The 12,955-nt window shown below is 41.6% G+C and overlaps 1 protein-coding gene and 2 long non-coding RNA genes across 4 annotated transcripts in view; 1 reads left to right on the top strand and 2 right to left on the bottom strand.

The window, feature by feature from the left end:
* LOC115029995 (uncharacterized) overlaps positions 1 to 7,649 on the bottom strand; it is a 29,072-nt gene extending 21,423 nt beyond the window's left edge. Inside the window, exons 1-2 of the long non-coding RNA XR_003835589.2 lie at positions 7,485 to 7,649; positions 2,030 to 2,115 (exon numbers count right to left, since the gene is read on the bottom strand). This is a non-coding gene — a long non-coding RNA (uncharacterized LOC115029995). The remainder of the gene's footprint in view (positions 1 to 2,029; positions 2,116 to 7,484) is intronic.
* Positions 1 to 12,955, bottom strand: part of LOC147000142 (uncharacterized) — a 91,564-nt gene that overhangs the window by 53,600 nt on the left and 25,009 nt on the right. The window lies entirely within an intron of this gene.
* The window catches only part of Hectd2 (HECT domain E3 ubiquitin protein ligase 2), a 96,646-nt gene continuing 91,801 nt past the window's right edge, over positions 8,111 to 12,955 (top strand). The window contains exon 1 of one of the 2 annotated variants that reach the window (XM_085834093.1): positions 8,111 to 8,183. The gene's annotated coding sequence lies outside the window, so the exon portion shown is untranslated. The remainder of the gene's footprint in view (positions 8,184 to 12,955) is intronic. The other variant, XM_029472590.2, reaches the window with a different exon arrangement.

The raw sequence follows: 12,955 nt of genomic DNA, 5'->3' as shown, positions 1-12,955 counted from the left end.
CAGTCCATTATCCAGCCATGAGACTGCATGATAGAAATTAAGCAATCTAATTACTTGATACTTGATATACACAATGTATGAACTATGCTTGAATATTTTTGTCCAAAATCTTAATCCCAAATGCAACTGGATTGAGAGTGGGGCCTTTGGGATGGTGTTTGGGTGTTTAGGCACCACCATCTTGATAGACCTTTACAATGCCTGTCTGCCCTCTCCTCCACTTCTACCTTGCCATGAGCTGATGCAGCAACAAGTGCCTTGATTAAGGACTTCCCAGCCTCCAGAACTATGAGAATGAGTTACATCATTACGAAATACCCTATCTATAATAACAACATTACAACACAAGAAATCAGACTAAGACGTGGTAGTGTTGTCTCGGGAAAATCGGGCTATTCAGGGGAAGCAGTCAAAGTACGGGGTGTCACCACATCTCCAGATAGGAAGTTTTCAGAACAAGAGCACAAAGTATATCCTACTGGCCTGTGATGTTATTAACCCCAGTAAGCCTTAGTCACAAACACCTGCAGGGACCAAGTGTTGTCATCTTTCATAGATAGAACACTAAGACCTTACACTCTAGGCAAACCCAGACCCTGACACAAGACCCATCCCAGTGACTAATGGGAAGGCTGGGCTCACAGTTAGATTAATGAATAACAGATAGCAAGTAGAACATAGGTCCAGAACTTTCCAGAACTTTTTCACTTTCTGTTAAAGCACAAGCGTCACAACGTCCTCCCCTATCCTCCCCAGAAATGCCAACGATCCGAAAATTCAAATGCAGTTCACAGCATTAATACAATTGGGTTGCCTGCTTCTTACTTCATTTCATGCCACTTAGAAGTTTTCGATGGTTGCTTCTGATACGTTCCCAATGCTTTATGTACTAAATGATTCCATTTATTTCTTCCTTCCTTTACTGTAATTTGCATGACTGCCAAGTGCTGACTTCATAAATGGAAAAGACTGTACAAAGAGAATGCTTTCCTCAGGCCAGTACTTTTGTTGTTACCCGGAGAGCAGTTTGTTCTTTTGGTACATTCTAAAAACAGCTGAAGAGACAGTGTGCTTATCAGCATCTGGTCTGTGACTGTGATTGCCAGACTACTATGGTATTACAAGGCTCTGGGGACCAGAGGAAAACATTTCCCCCTGTTTGGTTTTTTTCTCTCTCTCTCCAACTGTCTAAAAGAGAGAGGAGGAAGGGAAGGGAAAGAGACAGGGTGCAGCTGATGGAAGGGAAAGAGTTGGTGTGCAACTCATGTACTTAGGACGCTGTCACACTCAGGGAGGTGATGCCACCTTCAATGGCTACGTAGCTATTTCTTTGCTTTTGTTTTAAGGAGAGAGAGAATTATTTCTGAAATCCAAGAATTAATCTGCCTCTCAAAGATACTTTGTCTTCTTTGTGTGTGCGTGTGTGTGTGCGTGTGTGTGTGACAGTATCCTCTATGCCTAATCACAGAGCATTCTTTGTCCTGTCTTGTAATCAACAAAAAATATCCCTGAAGCATCTGACTTTGGTTACAGGGATGTGTTTCGTTTTTTTCAGCTTGTGCACAGGCCAAAGAGGAAAATCAGCTCCTTGAGATTTTTGTTTGTTTATTCTTTGAAAATATCATACTTGTCTACAATATCACATCTTAATCGTAAGCACTCTCACCCCCTCCAGCTCCCCTGCATCTCCCACACTTCTCCTCCCTCCCAGCTCATGTTCACTCTCTCTTAATAACCTCCTCTCTTAATAACCCACTGAGTCCAATTTGTGTTTGCCATGGCCACTTGGGCATGAACAGCCCTAAAGAGACATCACCCTCCAACACTCATCAAGTACCACTAACTCCTCTGCTAGACATGGGCCTCAGGAGCCCTGCTCACTTTGTGTGAGAATTCCTTACTGGCTTGGTCTTGTGCAGGTAGTCACAGCTGTTGTGAGTTCAAGAGTGTGACAGCCATGACATGAGTATAGGACAGAGAGCATTTCATGTCCCTCCTCCCCAGCCTCCCACTCCTTTATCCTTTCTACCTTCTCTTCTGAGATGTTCCCTGAGTCTTGGACTGGAGAATACAGATGTTTCATCCACTCCAGGGCACGCACAGGCAAACCAGATTCTAGAATACAAAAAATACAGACCCCCAAAGGGTTGCACATCTCAAGAATGGTTAGAGTGTGCTGGTAATGCAATGTGCTGAGAGAGAAACTGCTTTGAACTCTCTGAGTCAGGATCCCATTCCTCTTAGGCTATGTAGCAGCCCGAGTGAGGGAGGAGCTGCATGGAATAGCCAATAGAGGGTCTCAATGGGAACAGCCTCTTTCTCTTGACCTTAGGCTTGGCTCACAGTCGATCCTTTTGTCCTTTTATCCCACCCACTAATGGATAGAACTGAGCTCATGTGTATGGGTTTTGCAGTTACACATCCACGTGTTAATGCTTTTCATATGCTACCCGACAGAAACAGTGTAACTGAGGAGGGGTTTGCTTTGCCTCATGATTTTGGATATTTGAGTCCCTTATAGTGGGGACATCATGGCAGCTTAATAAACTCACCTTGTCTAACTTAGAGTTTGTACGTTCTTTTTCAGGGATTCAGGTGGGTCACCAGTATAAAGTGAACCTGTTTCATTACTAGTTGTCAGCAGGGCTACACGCTAGGTTAGGCTCTGCTGCACATCTGTGAGTAAGCAAATTCATTATTAAGCTTCAATTGCTTGAGCATGTACTAAAGGCTCTTACATGTACAGTGTTATACATTTTCTTCCTGTCATCCTTCAACATATCTTCCTTGCAAATCTTCACTGCATGTCATTTTGGTGCCTGAAGCTCATGAGGACCTCTTCATTGAGGAAATTACATTTGATCAAAATAAAACAGATTTCACTCTTTCCCTGGGATTGCGATTTCGTTTGAACGGCGTGCCAATCTGACAAGGGGCCCTTTCTTTTCTAAAGAATTTTGATTGAGGCATACTGACTCATGGAGGGTATAAACAAGGAACTGCCTTATTACACAAATAACTGTTGTCAGCTGAGCAGAACAGTCCTCACAGTGTCTCGCTTTGATCTTGCGTCTCACACTCCTTACTAGGGTGTTGAGAAAAATCAGTCTCTCCTCACCTCCCTCAGTCCAGGCTGGAACTTCACTTACTGTGTTTTGTGACAAAGTGTCACCAGCATGGTCCCTTACTGCTCATTACACTCCCTTGCCCTCAGCCTTGTCCTTCCAACAGTCCCTCAGCTGGGACAGGGTAAGGATTCTCTTCCTGGGAAGTGGGTGACCACTGATCTGTTGGTTATTAGCTCTATTCTCTCATGGGTCTCTACTAGTCAGTAGTAATGAGGTAGCTTATCACTGTCTGTCATCCTGGCTGAGGCAGTTCACTATCTACAGACTTGATGCACATAAGGAGATACCCACCGCTGAGGACTTCAACCCTAAAAACCTTACCTAGTTACAGGTGAGCCTTTGTACAATGCAGAAGTGTTTACCTGGCCACCAGATTGTACCAGGCTCAGTGGCATCCCTCTGTTGCATATTCCTCTTTAGCCCAAGTGATGGCACACCGCTGTGTGCAGTTTTCAACCCCAACTCTGTGCCAGCCTGAAGATAGCAAAATGGATTTGGACTTTGAATGCTCAGGGCTGGCGGAGGAGGTCTTCATGGGGGAGTTCTTTTTATCTCCTCCTTTGTCCTTCAGAAAAGTAGCAACTACTGTAGGCCTATTTTCTAAAGAGAAAGACCTGAGTCTCCTTTCATGTTAAAAATAAATAAGGTCTACCAACTTCATTCATAGAGTTGTCTCCCTTTGTGTGGGGAAGTCGTGGTAGCTTAACTCAATGGCGATGGGAGCTTAGGGTTCAGGCTTCTCACAAGTCAGGTGCCAGGAAGCAGAATGCTTGTATGAACCAGGTATTACCCCAGCTGGCACACCTCTTGTAATATACTTTTATAAGCCAGACCCTAGCTCTAAAAAGCTCCACAAAGCTTCAGATAGTGCCATGAGTTGATTGCTGTGCACACAAAACAGGAGCCCATGGATAGCACAGGTTCAAGCCAGAACTTTTCAACCTCAACACATTCTCCATAGGCTCTTGGTTATCTCACATCGCAGAATGCATTTAAACCACTTGGAATGGCTTTGTAGTCCTAACTGTCCCAACTCTGTTCAAAAGTCCAAAGTCTCTTTTAGACTTAGGCAAACTCTGTAAGGCAGAAAAGAAATGATTGTACATCTGATGTACAATGGCTGGAAGTCTGGATGGCAGTGTCCCAGATGAGGATAGCCATGTGCATGCAGTACAAGCATACCCGTGTGTGTGTGTGTGTGTGTGTGTGTGTGTGTGTGTATGTGTGTGTGTACAAAGCATTTACTGCAATCCAAAAGGGGAGCAGCAAGAAGATAGCAAGGATGGATTTAGGCAAAGTAGTATCAGAATCCTGTGCTTCTATGTCCAGCCTCTGGAGCTCACGGTGGTATTATATAAGCTCCAGGGGCCTTTACAGTACCATGCCTGTGGCCCTGCCATTTGTCGTATACATGACTTCCCTCTACTGATGGCTCTGTTTAGAACCTGAGACACTTCTCCTGACATCTCTAGGACTCTGGGGCCTCCTTTGCAACTTAATCACGAGCATCAGAGTTTCATACATCGCCTGCACAAAGGCTCCCTGCAGAGAATCACACTTTGTTAGACATTGACTAGCCGCACAGGCTTTTCTCCACAACCTGGTATAAATCCTCTTGACACCACGACTTGAATTCTTCAGGTCTCAAAGTCAACACCATGGAGGATATCAAGTTATGTCACCTAGTGTAAAGCCACTGCACATTCTAAGGGCTCCAAAGCCCTCCAAGTGGAGCAACAAGCTGGAGGCCAAGTGCTCAAACCAGGAGCCTAATGGGGGCTATGTCCAGCCTCTGGAGCACATGGGGCCATTATATAAGTCTCAGTGGCCTCTGCAGTCCTGTCCCTGTGGCCCTGCAACCTATTGCATATATGTCTTCCATCCATATTCAAAGAGTAACAACGCAGAAAGATTAACACCAGCAATTCATAAAGACATAAGAAGTCTACTCACTGTACTACACTACAATTGTTGTATGGCTCTGATGTCTCTCTTCCTTCACTGCTCACACCACTGATGTGAGGATGTGACTGATACCTGAAAGCAGCACTTTGTGACTCTGAATTGCTAACATTACCACCCTTGTGTGTGTGTGTGTGTGTGCGTGTGCGTGTGCGTGTGCATGTGTGTGTGTGTGTGTGAGAGAGAGAGAGAGAGAGAGAGAGAGAGAGAGAGAGAGAGAAAGAGAGAGAGAGATGGAATTGCTATTAATAAAATAAAGGTGACTTAACTCTTGCACGGGAAACCACAGCTGCCACGGCTTCCTGAGTGCATCCGCTCTGTCGTGTCCAGAAGCCTCAGACTCTCAGCAGTCTGCCCCTACTCTGAGTCAACTGCTCATCACCTCTTCCTTAATGTTCCCTGAGCTTTGGGCATGAAGATGGTGGAGGGACAGAGTGACAGAGATCCCCATCTGTGGCTGAGAGCTCTGCAGTATCTTGTTCTCTGCACTTTGAACAGTTGTGACTTCATATTAACCATGAGCCTCTGAGAAAAGCAGCTTCCCTGGTGAGGGCTAAGAACGCCTTGGTGTTCTATCTTCTCATCTTAGTGCTCTCTCTCTCTCTCTCTCTCTCTCTCTCTCTCTCTCTCTCTCACTGTCTTTCTTTCTCTCTATGCAGTCCACTTTCCCATGTTGATGTTTTCTAAACCCTTTATTTGGTATAAATTCTTGGTCTTCAAGCATCTTCTGGTGTCGTTTGCCTGATTGTGTTCCCACGAGGACTGGAGTTTATCCCAGAGTTCTTTGAAACTCTCTATATATCTTTTCTTTCAGAAGTCATCCTTTCAGATTCAATCCCTTGAAACAACCAAGTTCATATGCCAAATACAGGTGCTCCCAGCCAACTCCTTATGCTGTCAGAAACTGGGGATAAGAGTGGGTACCCCCGAGGATGGCTAAAAATGCATATACTATAGGGTTCTCTCTCTTACTCTGTCTCTCTGTCTTTCTTACTCTTTGTTTCTCTTCCTCCTCCCTTCCTCCCTCCTTCCTTCATTCCCTTTCGTTCTTTCCCTTCCTCACCTCCATTCCTACTACTATGCACATCCCCATAAGCCCTTAATGTCAATCTTGGAATTGAATGTGATATTGGAGAACAGCCTTGTGGTTCTGCCTCAAGGTTTCATTCGAAATGACAACAGCTAATAAATATTTCAGAATCACTTTTTGTGTTTTCCTAGTGATGAGTGACTCAGAAATTCCTATTTTAAGCCCGAGGAAAAAATTCTACTCTGTAGAAAATAAGTTCAAAGTAGGATAAGGAACACATGGCACTGGGACCAAGACTGGGACCAGGAAGCATTCATGGAGACTTTGGGGAAGAAACAGGCTAGTCGAGTTTATGAAGTAGGAGGCCTGAAGAGTCCTTTTAGTAGAAGGTCAGTTAAGTCGTACTCATGGAGAAGTTGGAAGGCTCCATGTCTCTCCATCTGAGTATATGGGAATTTTAAATGTTTATTTGGGGTGAGATGCCAATGTCATATACCAAGCAACAACCCTTTCTAGAAGGGTTTGTCAGAGTTTTATCTCTCCTATTCAAATATCATGTTTATCTAATTCTTTAAGGCTAAATAAATTTCCTTATCAATGAAAATGAAAAACAGCATTAGCTTGCTTTAAGTGTATTCAAAACTGGAGAGGCCACAGGATTAGCTGGGGCTGCTATATCTATCATATAGAGACATATGCTATGTCATATATGACATATGTTGTCATATAGTGACAAAGATTCTGCACAGTGGACGGGAAGCCTTGAGAATGTCACAATTAAGAGTAATCTAGCTATTAGAAATGCATCTTAGTATCTTCATTGCCTGACAACTACAATCTAACTGGCTTCATGATTTCAGACAAATAACAAATTCTGTGGGCTTCCGTTTCCAAAGCCATAAGATGTACTCATTGATAAGCTCTTAGAAACTATGGCTAGTTCAAAAGTTTAAAGACAACTACCAGATATGACACGTGCTTCTTATTTGAATCTAGTCTCCAGATTATACAATATGTAAATAGGCAGGATCTTGAATCACAACAAATTTCGAGAGCTCATATTCAATAGCTTAATCTCATCCCAGGTTCCCCACTGCTTCAAGTAATTGTCTAAGAGCCAAATCAAAAACTAAGATATCTTTCTCTATTCAAAACATTCTAATTAGTCTTTATCAGCCAAAATGACCATCTCCAAGATTTTACTTATTCATCCTTGCCAGAAAAAAATAGTGAAATTGTCTGTATTTTTCTGCTTATAAGTAATATGCATTTGCAATTGAACCAAGAAACTGATATCAATAAAATGAACATAAAACCAGAAACATTTAAAGAAAGAACTGAAGGCAAAATTCATGCTAAATTACCTCGTGAATTCCAGCCACTGTGGTCCCTACAAATTCTTAATTCTGTTACTCTTTGAGATTTCTTCCATATCCAGCAGCCCAGAAACCTTGAACAAGAAGCTTGCTTGGTAACAATAGAACCCATTCTATTCATTTCCATAATCTAAAGGCTCACTATCCTGTACTCCTTCCTGTCAAATGTCTAAGGATCATTAACCAATGTATTCGTGTGCCTTTTAATCAGTTCCACCCAAGAGTTAAAGTCCATTCGATCAATCCATGTTACTCCATCATGACCAGAAATTTCTGGACAACTAGTTTTATCATTGTAAATATGTTTTTAATCATTAACATCTCTCTCTCTCTCTCTCTCTCTCTATATATATATATATATATATATATATATGTTTATATTACATATTTTCCTGAACTATTTTACCACTAATCATTATCATTGTTTTCATTTTGGTAAATGACCGGAAAAAGAAAAACTTCTAATAGAGTTATCGTGGTTTATATCTTCTTGGACCAGGGAGTGGCACCATTTGGAGGTGGGGCCTTGTTGGAAGAGGTGAGACCTGGTTGGAGTAGGTGTGTCACTGTGGGTGTGGGCTTAAAACTCTCACCCTAGTTGCCTGTAAGTCAGCTCTGCCTGTGCCATGCCTGCCTTGATGCTGCCATGCACCCTCCTTGATGATAATGGACTGAACCTCTGAACCTGTAAGCCAGCCCCAATTAAATGTTGTTTTTATAAGATTTGCCTTGGTCATGGTGTCTGTTCACAGCAGTAGAACCCTGACTAATACAAGAGTCCACATGTCAGTTTGACGTTTTCCTTTCTTTGCAAATTTCTCTATTCATTAACCAAAGTATCAAGAGCCATCTAGAAAATGCTAAAGGCATTCATGTGACTTTCCTGGTGATGGCAAGATTGTTTCACATGGCTGTAATGGATAATTCTGAATTGCAAGGCTCTTAGAAGCCTCATCTCAGGATTGATTCTTATGGCTGATATGTTTTTCCTGTCATTATTAAGTTAATATAACAATTCCTGGGCATTAGCCCACCCCATTGGGCAGATTTTCTGCAAGTTAATGAAGATGTACTGTCTTATAGTGATGCTATATACACAAAATAGATGATTTTTTAATTCCTAATGATGATTCTATAAGAATTCCTAAATATATCAATATAGATAATTATTGAGCCCTTTATAATAAGGGCTGCAATTAAGGCCCTCTCTGATTTGAAAACTGCAATTAGAACTCTGCCAATCTTCACATGTCACAGGCTAATTGCACCAGATGAAAAACAGGCATTAATACAAATTTAGTACTTAAGAATACATTCATTTAGGCTATAAAACCATTAACTAAAGGTTGTAAAAGGAACAAAGGATATATTGTAGGTACAAGGATAGAAGATAAACTATTGCTTGAGTTTATCTATTAAAAAATATCAATACTAATTTGCCCTTTGACATCCTGTGTTAGTTTAAACATAAAAAAATATAGTTTTAGGCTCCCAATGAACCTGTGGAGCTAGAGACAGATAATAAATGGCCTGTTAGATAACTAGTCTTAATGGAAACACATGTAAACATTTCTGTTGTGACTTCTTGTTCAATTTAAGATTTGAATTTATGTTTGACATTGTTGTGAACTTTTGGAATATTGTGTGATCTATTCTCTGGCATGATGACATTAAGGAGACAAGAGATTAAGACTGGAAGCATTTCAGAGATAAGAAGCTGAGCAGATGAGGGGAGGCAATGAAGAGAGCAGAGTTAAGGATGCAGAAGGAGAAGAGAAGCAGAGTAGAAGAAAAATTGATGCAGAAGAGACAGCAGCATGTGATAGAGCAGAGGAGAGAGGTGAGACAGGACTCAGAGAACAGAGCAGGAGGAGCTTCAGGAGAGCACAGAAAGCAGGAAGGCTTCTTCTCACCATGGGATAGGGTTTTCTCTTAACGGCAGGTTTCTTCTCACTGACAAGGACAGGGCTCTTTCATACTCAATAGAAAAGTAGAAGCTTTTTCTTTCTCTATGCAATAAAGGAGTATGCAAAAAGCGAAGCTTATTTTTTCATCCACAATGAGTAAATACTTTCTATGCTGGTGCTTGATTGGGCATTTGCTCCACCATAAATATAAATATAAATATAAATATAAATATAAATATAAATATAAATATAAATATAAATATAAATATAAATATAAATATAAATATAAATATATATACACACACACATATGTGTGTGTGTGTGTGTGTGTAAGTATATAAGTTGATGAGACAGATTGTTGGGCCCAACAAAAGATAAATGTATGTATGAATATATGGGTGTTTACTTATGCATATTTGCTTATGTAAAAGTCTTTCCTTTTCCGGTGTGAATCTCTTCTCCTGGTTCAATAAAAGTCAATTGCTCTAAACCTCCCTCCTCCCTGGCCAGCAAGAGGCAAGTCTTCTGGGCAGGAGAGAAAGGAGCCCTAGCATTTAATCCTTTAGTTAACCCCCCCATCCCCATGCTAAGCAACAGGAGGTAATTTGCCCAGAGGCCTGCAGCTTCTGGCTTCAGAATAACTTAGAGTCAAGGTAAATGTTATTATAAAAGGCAACCCTACTCTCTCACAAGACCAAGTCTTGCCCCTGCCATCGCTTTACCCCCTCTGCTACCTCCCAGAGAGGATCAAACCTGGGGCAAAGCTCTCGGTACCAAAGTTTTGTTGTTGTTTTGGTTTGGTTTGGGTTTTTTGTGTCATTATAAACTCACAGACTTGTTCGATATGCTTCAGTTTCTGAATTTGTGATTCTTACTGATACTCAATATGTCTTCTACCTGGCCAGTGGTAACCTATTCATGTTTTCTTCTGCATCCGTATGACATGACCCTGGTTGACTTTATTATCTGCTTTGATAAAATAAGGCTTATGTGACTATACTAGATATGATTGAGTCTTCTCTGTAGGGGTGGTACCATTTTTCATTCCCTCTGGATATACATAAGCTAGAGTCATCTGGTAAAAAGATTCTCATTACCTCCATCAGGTTACCCGTGAATAAGTCTGTAGTGCATTTTCTCAGTTATTAAAGTGAGAGGACCCAGTCCACTGGGGTAGATGGAACTAAGTAATATAAGAAAGCAAACTGAGCAGGCCATGTTGAGCAAGCCAGTAAGTAGCAGTCCTCCATATCTCTGTCTCAGTGTTGCCTCTAGGTTCCTACCCCACTTGGATTCCTGTCTTGGCTTTCTTCAACAATGAACTATGATCAGGACATATAAGTCAAATAAAGCCTTTATTCTCCAAGTTGCTTTTGGTCATGGTGTTATTATCACAGCAATAGAAAAATAGGGCAGAATATTGAGTCAAGTTTCTGGGTTTTCACAGATCTGATAGGTGTGAGAAATCATAGCTTTGTAGTGTTAATTTGAACTTATCACTGTTAAACTGAACATTTCTACATATGGTTAAAAGTCATTCGCTGTGAGCGGTCTGTACCCCAGACCATTTTGCAAAATGTTCTTAAGCAAACTGTAATTTCCTTGGAAGACTACCCTAAGCCATATGCCCACTTTGCAAAGTTAATCAGGACACAAAGTAATTTGAAAGGCCATTTATCCAGGCAATATAAATTAATCCAGGCCACATGTCACATGGTAAAAGCAAACAGAGGCTAGAGACACCACCCATAGCTTCTGAGAGTTACAGAGTTCCCATCTCACTAACTCTCGGGATGCCTAGCCCTCTATATGTAACACATCAGATACATAGGGTGAATGGGAAAGTGAAGGTCAACCTGGACATTGTGGTTTAAAAAAAAATCTATATTAGTTATGTTTGCTGTCACTGTGACAAAATACTCAGCAGACGCAACCGCAGGGAGGAGAAGTTTGTTTGGGCTCAGGGTTTCAGGAGATAGTCTGTGCTAGCTGCTCTTGTGTCAAGTTGACACAGCTAGAGGTCTGGGAAAGTTGTCAATTAAGAAAAGGCCTCCATCGACAGACAAGTAGACCAATGGAATAGAATTGAAGACCTAGAAATGAACCCACAGACCTATGGTCACTTGATCTTTGACAAGAGAGCAAAAACCATCCAGTGGAAAAAGGACAGCATTTTCAACAAATGGTGCTGGCACAACTGGCGGTTACCATGTAGAAGAATGTGAATTGACCCATTCCTATCTCCTTGTACTAAGGTCAAATCTAAGTGGATCAAAGAACTCCACATAAAACCAGAGACAGTGAAACTTATAGAGGAGAAAGTGGGGAAAAGCCTCGAAGATATGGGTACAGGGGAAAAATTCCTGAATAGAACAGCAATGGCTTGTGCTGTAAGATCAAGAATCGACAAATGGAACCTCATAAAATTGCAAAGCTTCTGTAAGGCAAAAGACAACATCAATAAGACAAAAAGGCCACCAACAGATTGGGAAAGGATCTTTACCTATCCTAAATCAGATAGGGGACTAATATCCAATATATATAAAGAACTCAAGAAGGTGGACTCCAGAAAATTAAATAACCCCATTAAAAAATGGGGCTCAGAACTGAACAAAGAATTCTCACCTGAGGAATACCAAATGGCTGAGAAGCACCTGAAAAAATGTTCAGCATCCTTAATCATCAGGGAAATGCAAATCAAAACAACCCTGAGATTCCACTTCACACCAGCCAGAATGGCTAAGATCAAAAATTCAGGTGACAGCAGATGCTGGCGAGGATGTGGAGAAAGAGGAACACTCCTCCATTGTTGGTGGGATTGCAAGCTTGTACAACCACTCTGGAAATCAGTCTGGCAGTTCCTCAGAAAATTGGACATAGTACTACTGGAGGATCCAGCAATACCTCTCCTGGGCATATATCCAGAAGATGTACCAACCAGTAAGAAGGACACATGCTCCACTATGTTCATAGCAGCCTTATTTTTAATGGCCAGAAGCTGGAAAGAACCCAGATGTCCCTCAACAGAGGAATGGATACAGAAAATGTGGTACATTTACACAATGGAGTACTACTCAGCTATTAAAAAGAATGAATTTATGAAATTCCTAAGCAAATGGATGGACCTGGAGGGCATCATCCTGAGTGAGGTAACCCAATCACAAAAGAACTCACACAATATGTACTCACTGATAAGTGGATATTAGCCCAGAAACTTAGGATAGCCAAGATATTAGATACAATTTGCAAAACACATGAAACTCAAGAAGAATGAAGACCAAAGGGTGCACACTTTGCCTCTTCTTAGAACTGGGAACAAAACACCCATGGAAGGAGTTACAGAGACAAAGTTTGGAGCTGAGACAAGTTTGGACCATCTAGAGACTGCCATACCCAAGCATCCATCCCATAATCAGCCTCCAAAGCTGACACCATTGCACACACTAGCAAGATTTTGCTGAAAGGACCCAGATATAGCTGTCTCTTGTGAGGCTATACCGGGGCCTAGCAAACACAGAAGTGGATGCTCACAGTTAGCTATTGGATGGACCA

Source organism: Mus caroli, unplaced genomic scaffold (genome assembly GCF_978045245.1).
Source record: "Mus caroli unplaced genomic scaffold, Mus_caroli_1 scaffold_20, whole genome shotgun sequence".
NCBI lineage: Eukaryota > Metazoa > Chordata > Mammalia > Rodentia > Muridae > Mus > Mus caroli.
This window is presented reverse-complemented; position numbering and strand designations above follow the sequence as displayed.